This window comes from Nicotiana tomentosiformis, chromosome 4, assembly GCF_000390325.3.
Source record: "Nicotiana tomentosiformis chromosome 4, ASM39032v3, whole genome shotgun sequence".
Taxonomy (NCBI): Eukaryota; Viridiplantae; Streptophyta; class Magnoliopsida; order Solanales; family Solanaceae; genus Nicotiana; species Nicotiana tomentosiformis.
Genome location: NC_090815.1, coordinates 120,749,863 through 120,758,032, shown reverse-complemented (window position 1 = coordinate 120,758,032; position 8,170 = coordinate 120,749,863). Strand labels below are relative to the sequence as shown.

The 8,170-nt window shown below is 39.5% G+C and overlaps 1 pseudogene; it reads left to right on the top strand.

The window, feature by feature from the left end:
* The first annotated feature begins 6,594 nt into the window (after window positions 1–6,594).
* On the top strand, window positions 6,595–7,878 carry LOC104120442 (large ribosomal subunit protein uL10 pseudogene; annotated as a pseudogene).
* The last annotated feature ends 292 nt before the right edge of the window (window positions 7,879–8,170 follow it).

Genomic DNA, 8,170 nt, shown 5'->3' with positions numbered 1-8,170 from the left:
ATCAAAACTGAACTGATAATATAATAACTGGAAGTAATTGGGAGTCAAAGATGATCTAGAGATATACTTACCTGCTGATAGTGACTAAACTCCTTCAATATAGTAAGTAAAATAAATGTACGGCCTTATAAGGCTCGGTATATATAACTGCTCTGCCATAGTAGGCTCGCTCATAGGCGCTCGGCCATACTAGGCTATGTATCTCGACCATGCTGGGCTCGCTCATAGGCGCTCGGCCACAGTAGGCTCGGTATATAACTTTTCATCTGATCAGAGGTTGCCCAATAGGGGCCTGCCCATCGATTATAGCTCGATGGTAATGAAAATACTGTAATACTGTATATATAGGCTTGCTGCTCTCTTGACTGGAAGAAGAAAATACTAAAATTGAATATAGAGTCTCGATAAGGAATAATATTGTAACTTATGAGACTAGAATAGTGTGAATAAATTCATGAATATGAACTTCTCTTTTGTCTCATTACTAACACATGTAGCTACGAGATCATGCCAAAATGAAGGAAGGCTTAGCCTTAACATACCTTATCACAATCTTTCCAATCACCAAGTTGAACTCACCTCTTCGCACCTTAATCTACAAGAATGATAATAATACTATCGTTAAGTTACGAAAGGTACAACTATCGCACAACGAACGACAAACTTATTTTGTATTAAAACGGGCAGCATCTCCCCTATAATCCTTACTTCCTCCAAATTCAAGATAACACCAACAATACAAGAACAGAACAATAACAACATATATACATCATTTTCCAGCCCTATATACACTATCAAATACTACAAAACAGCCCAACACACCCCAATCTCTTCGTACACAAAACGACCACCGTAGTACTGTCAAACGACCCAAAAATGTTATGACGAATGACCAGCCAACCACCCTACATTTATATGGTGTTTATAAACCCCCTTCCTCCTCCAAAACTCCACAAAACAGTAGTAAAACACGCAGCCCAACAGCAACACAAAACAGTCCACAAAACAGTCCGCTACAAGTGAATAACTCGAACTCACGGCTTCCGATCACCGTCCCGTGAGTTCTTACAAGTATAGAACGACTTACCATGAATTTACAGAAGAAAAATTGGATGAAAGAGAGCAGTAAACTCACCTTATTTGTTGGATAACTCAGCTCTTATCTTGGTTCTTCAAACTCTAGGTTTTACCTCCAATTAGAACTTGAAAGGGAGAGAAAATCAATTAGGGTTTGTGGGAAATTTTTGGGAGGATTCTTTGCAGAGCTTATGTCTGGTTATTATGCTCTATTTTAAGTCTAATATATGAAGAAAATAGGCCTTTAAAAGGCCTCTTTGGACGACCCGAAATGGCCCATTTTTGGGCTTTCATTTAAGCAAGTAGGTGACACACCTACTTGTCACCTAGCAGCTTGCGCAGTATCGCAAAAATGCCCATATCTCACTACTCTGATGTCATATTGAAAAACGGTTTAATGCATTGGAAAATAGACTCATATATCTTTAATTTGATTGGTGGAACACCCCATAACTCTAAGTATATTGGGAGAAAATTGCAGTTACATTTGACCCAAAGTTTCAGTAAAACTTATGAGTGTAACTTGTGATGACTTTCATCGACTTTTGTTCCACAACTCGCTTGACATTAAAACATAACACACGGATGTCATACGACTAATATAAATCATAACATAATCTCCTTATCATGTTAATCACCCTAGTCTCACCCCAAAGGTACATGTTATAACATTCCCAACTTGTCGACTTTCGACGAAACATTGTTTTATTCAATTGCTTTAGCTTCTGAACTGTCCAACCCTCTTTGTACTTGTTGTTCATGATCTTCAATATTTGTAACCTCATCGGTAACATGATTAACTTACTTTATATACTTTTAAATATTATATCATTTTTGGTCCTACATTAGTTTGCTTACTACGCATTTTTACGTACAAAAATATAGGGTGTAACATTAACATACCTTATCACAATCTTTCCAATCACCAAGTTGAACTCACCTCTTTTCACCTTAATCTACAAAAATGATAATAATACTATCGTTAAGTTACGAAAGGTACAACTATCGCACAACGAACGACAAACTTATTTTGTATTAAAACGGGCAGCATCTCCCCTATAATCCTTACTTCCTCCAAATTCAAGATAACACCAACAATACAAGAACAGAACAATAACAACATATATACATCATTTTCCAGCCCTATATACACCATCAAATACTACAAAACAGCCCAACACACCCCAATCTCTTCATACACAAAACGACCACCGTAGTAGTGTCAAACGACCCGAAAATGTTATGACGAACGACCAGCCAATCACCCTATATTTATATGTTGTTTATACACCCCCTTCCTCCTCCAATACTCCACAAAATAGTAGTAAAACACGCAGCTCAACAGCAACACAAAACAGTCCACAAAACAGTCCGCTACAAGTGAATAACTCGAACTCACGGCTTCCGATCACCGTCCCGTGAGTTCTTACAAGTATAGAATGACTTACCATGAATTTACAGCAGAAAAATTGGATGAAAGAGATCAGTAAACTCACCTTATTTGTTGGATAACTCAGCTCCTATCTTGGTTCTTCAAACTCTAGGTTTTACTTCCAATTAGAACTTGAAAGGGAGAGAAAATCAATTAGGGTTTGTGAGAAATATTTAGGAGGATTCTTTGCAGAGCTTATGTCTGGTTATTATGCTCTATTTTAAGTCTAATATATGAAGAAAATAGGCCTTTAAAAGGCCTCCTTGGACGACCCGAAATGGCCCATTTTTGGGCTTTCATTTAAGCAAGTAGGTGACACACCTACTTGTCACCTAGCAGCTTGCGCGGTATCGCAAAAATGCCCATATCTCATTACTGCGATGTCATATTGACAAACGGTTTAATGCATTGGAAAATAGACTCATAGATCTTTAATTTGATGGGTGGAACACCCCATAACTCTAAGTATATTGGGAGAAAATTGCAGTTACATTTGACCCAAAGTTTCAGTAAAACTTATGAGTGTAACTTGTGATGACTTTCATCGACTTTTGTTCCACAACTCGCTTGACATTAAAACATAACACACGGATGTCATACGACTAATATAAATCATAACATAATCTCCTTATCATGTTAATCACCCTAGTCTCACCCCAAAGGTACATGTTATAACATTCCCAACTTGTCGACTTTCGACGAAACATTGTTTTATACAATTGCTTTAGCTTCTGAACTGTCCAACCCTCTTTGTACTTGTTGTTCATGATCTTCAATATTTGTAACCTCATAGGTAACATGATTAACTTACTTTATATACTTTTAAATATTATCTCATTTTTGGTCCTACATTAGTTTGCTTACGACGCATTTTTACGTACAAAAATATAGGGTGTAACACGTACTTTCCTCATGCTATCTAAAAATGAAACATCTTACTTATCATTGAAATGAGTTTTGGAAAAAATCACATTTTTCAAACTTACTCGTATTTTGGCATTTTCGGTAAAAGATTTGGGTTTTCACTGAGATACTTGAAAAGAAATGCATATTTTTTTCTGGAACAGTGACCGAGCTAAGCATTTTATTTCTGAGATACCTCTTTTATTACTTGTACTATGTTGTTATGAACTGTTGTGGAATATTGGTATTGGACCCGACCTTTGTGTTAGCTCATCACTACTTTCAACCTAAGGTTAGATTTGTTGCTTAATGAGTACATGGGGTCATTTGTACTCATACTACACTTCTGCACCTTGCATGCAGATATTGACTGCTAACGTAGCTGTGATCGACGGGAGCCGGAATTGAAGATGTACCTATGTTCCGGTTGTAGCTGCCTCTTGCTCATGGTAGCCTTAGATCTATGAAACTTTGTTTATGTCTTTTCAATCAGATGATGTATTTACTTCATTTCAGCTTTGTAAACTCTATTCTTAAAAACTCATGATTTATACTACCAGTACTTGGGAAATGTATAAGATTCATATAATTTCTTTACTTGACTGTCTTATTAAATATCATTGGAATTAAACAGTTGTTAATTGGCTTGCCTAGCAGGTTGGGTTAGGTGCCATCACGACTAGTTGGATTTTGGGTCGTGACATTCCCCTGGGCTGGATTGGCCTTATACAATACTGGGCGACTGACTGTCAGTTGATGTGTACATATATATGAGGGATGGTTCTTCCCTGGGTTGGATTGGCCATATACAGTACTGATTAATTGAGTATTTTTAGATTGTGAGTACACGAAGTTTTCATTAAGGTGTATCACATACGGTATGTACATTGGCATTTAGATACAGAGATGTAATATTCCTCATATTGTTCAGAATTGATCTATTTTTACTTATGCTGAGTTTACCTGTTGAACTTGAAAATATGCCTTCATTTCTGTACCGTTATTTCTATACTGGACTGTACCTGCTAAGTTAGTCACTACTTTTAGCCCAGAGGTTAGTCTTGTTACTTATTGAGTTGGTTGTACTCATACTACACTCTGCACCTCGTGTGTAGATCCAGGTGCTCCCGGATACGGCGGTTGCTAGACTTGGTGATTTATCTGTTGGACACTATCAAGGTAGCTGCTTGGCTTCCGCAGACCTTGTCTCTCTTCCCTTCAGTTATTATGATGTTCTTTATTTTTCAAGACAGTATTCTTATCAGTCAGACTTTATTATTATTAAGATGCTCATGTACTCAGTGACACCGGGTTTTGAAAGTGTATTTTACATCAGTATGTTGGATTTTTCTATTAAATTTATATATTATGTTTTCAAACTTAAAATAAATTGTGGCTTATTGAGGTTGTTAGCTTTCCTAGTATTGAGATAGGTGTCATTACGACATGCGGATTTTGGGTCATGACAGTGGCGACATTTTTTACCCACAGGGTCGTGTTGCTATTACATTATTTGTTTGAATTGTAATTCTCTTTACTCAGTCACATCCATCATTTGCATATCATATCTTAGTCTCTTTTGTCATTCATTGATACATCATATCATCATGTCGGGTTGATTTTCATGTCAATGAGAGCCTGAGAGACTGGAGAATTTGAGTGATATTATATGGATCGGGTTGCATGTTGCAGCATATTTTATTTATTTATGCTTGGATCTGACTATTATAGCGCTTGGGCTGAAGGAGCCCCTCCGGAGTCTGCATCCCCCACAGTGAGCGTAGTTCATTTATATTGAGGGATAGATCTTTCCTGGATATGGATCTTGTCCGAATCATTTATATCTGGGGATGGATCTTCCCTAGGGTTGGATTGGCCTTATCAGCAAGATTGTCCGTCCACACGGTGTGCCAGTGTCTATCATTTCAGATTGGGGTACGCAGTTTACATCACAGTTTTGGAGGACAGTACAGTGGGAATTAGGTACCCAGGTTTAGCTGGGTACAACATTTCATCCTCAGATGGACGGACAGTCCGAGCACACTATTCAGATATTGGAAGATATTCTACGCGCTTGTATTATAGATTTTAGAGGTTCCATGGATACGTTTCTGCCACTGGCAGAGTTTACCTGTAATAATAGCTACCAATCGAACATTCAGATGGCTCCGTATGAGGCTTTATATGGAAGACGGTGTCGGTCTCCGGTGGGTTGGTTTGAGCCGGGTGAGACTAGGCTATTGGGTACTAATTTGGTTCAGGATGGTTTAGAGAAAGTTAAATTGATTCAGGAGCGGCTCTGCATGGCACAGTCTAGACAGAAGAGTTATGCCGATCAGAAGGTCCGTGATGTTGCTTACATGGTGGGGGAGAAGGTTCTACTCAAGATTTCGCCCATGAAGGGTGTGTTGAGGTTCTGGAATAAGGGCAAGTTGAGCCCTCGGCATATTGGGTCGTTTGAGGTGCTTAAGAAGATTGGAGAGGTGGCTTATGAACTTGCATTGTCGCCTAGTCTATCGAGTGTTCATACAGTATTTCATGTATCCATGCTTCGGAAGTATGTCGGGGATCCGTCTCATGTTTTGGATTTCAGCACAGTGCAGTTGGATGGTAATTTGACTTATGATGTGGAGCCGGTGGCCATTTTAGTCCGGCAGGTTCGAAAGTTGAGATCAAAGAACATAACTTCGGTGAAAGTGCAGTGTAAAGGTCAGTCAGTCAGAGAAGCTACTTGGGAGACTGAGCGAGAGATGCGGAGCAAATATCCACACCTATTTGAGACTCTAAGTATAGTTCTAAACCCGTTCGGGAACGAACGTTTGTTTAAGAGGGGGAGAATGTAACGACCCGGCCGGTGATTTCGAGTATTACAACCTCGTCTCCCCATTTACTGCTCAAATTGTGCTTTACGGTTGTTATTTGACTTGCCGGGGTAATTGGTTCGGGTCCCGTGAGGTTTTGGAATGACTTGCGACACTTAGTTCCAAGGTTTAGCACTTAAGTTGAAAAGGTTGACCGGATGTTGACTTATGTGTAACGACCCCGGAAAATATTTGCTAAGGAAATTAAGGTTTCATGGTGTCGAACTAGGCTCAGACCTTTTAGGTTGAACAATGTGCTGGTGAGTAAAAAAAAAAGATATATATATATATATATATAACATAGCAAACCAACATTAGGGTTTTTCGTTCTCATTTTCCAGCAAACCCGAAATCTGAATCGAAGAGGTTAAAGTGACGACGACGTCGTTGCTGTCCGCCTTGGCTGAACTCTGAAACCAGTCTTGGCCCTCATTTTGTTGTAACACCCCCAAATCTCTTCCTTTCACTTTTTAGGGGTTTGTTAGTTATTAACTTATTATGTACATTCACATACAGTTAGTTTGTTGTATCTCATCTGAAGCTTTATCAATGGCACCCAAAGCAACTAAGGCCGAGAAGAAGATCGCTTATGACTCAAAGATGTGCCAACTTTTGGATGAGTACAATCAGGTGCTCGTGGATGCTGCTGGCAACGTTGGATCCAAGAAGCTCCAGAACATTAGGAAGGGTTGAGAGGTGACTCCATTGTTCTCGTGGGAAAGAACACTCCATTGTTCGAATCCACGCTGAAAAAACCGGCAACAACACCATCCTCAATTAATCCCCCTCCTTGTTGGTAACGTGGGATTGATCTTCACCAAGGGTGACTTGAAGGAAGTGAGCGAGGAAGTTGCAAAGTACAAGGTTGGAGCACCTACTCGTGTTGGTTTGGTGGCACCAGTTGATGTTGTGGTCCCTCCTGGCAACACTGGACTGGATCCCTCTCAGACATCTTTCTTTTAGGTGCTCAACATTCCCACCATGATTAACAAGGGTACTGTTGAAATTATCACCCCTGTGGAGCTCATCAAGAAGGGTGACAAAGTGGGTTCCTCTGAAGCTGCTCTGCTTGCCAAACATAGAATCAGGCCCTTCTCATATGGTCTTGTTGTTCTCTCTGTTTATGACAATGGATCTGTCTTCAGTCCTGAGGTTCTTGACCTGACTGAGGATGATCTCATTGAAAAGTTTTCCATTGGAGTTTATGGTTACCTCCTTGTCATTGGCCATCTCTTACCCAACTTTGGCTGCTGCACCACACATGTTTACCAATGCCTACAAGAATATGTTGGCCATTGCTGTTGAGACAGACTATTCTTTCCCTCTGGCTGACGAAGTGAAGGAATACCTGGAGGATCCTAGCAAGTTTGTCGCTGTTGTTGCTGCTCCTGTTGCAGCTGCTGGTTCTGCTGCTGCTCCTGCTACTGCTAAGGAGGAGGAGAAGGAGGAGCCTGCTGAGGTGTCGGATGATGACATGGGTTTCAGCTTGTTTGATTAAGTCTTTTGTTTGTGATGTTGTTTACTTGTTTGATACCTGAAATGATCTTTATCTCCGTTATGTTTTAAAGATTTGAACAATATGTTAGATTAGGTTATTAAGTGTTAGTTGGATAATTAAGTTTTGGACTATAATACATATATATATATATATATATATTGGTCTGCGGACCGCATAACAAGTATGCGGGCTGCATAATGACCGCATACTGAAGTAGTGATGCTCAGTTCCGGAGAGCCTTTTGCGACCCATTATCCGGGCCGCATAAGCATTATGCGGTCGTATATGTGATCGCACAGTGTGTTTCGGGACTTCATTTTTCTGGTTTTATAAACTTGACCCCATTCTTATAAAACACTATTAGGGTCATTTTAAAGGGTTTCATTTGATATTTTAAAG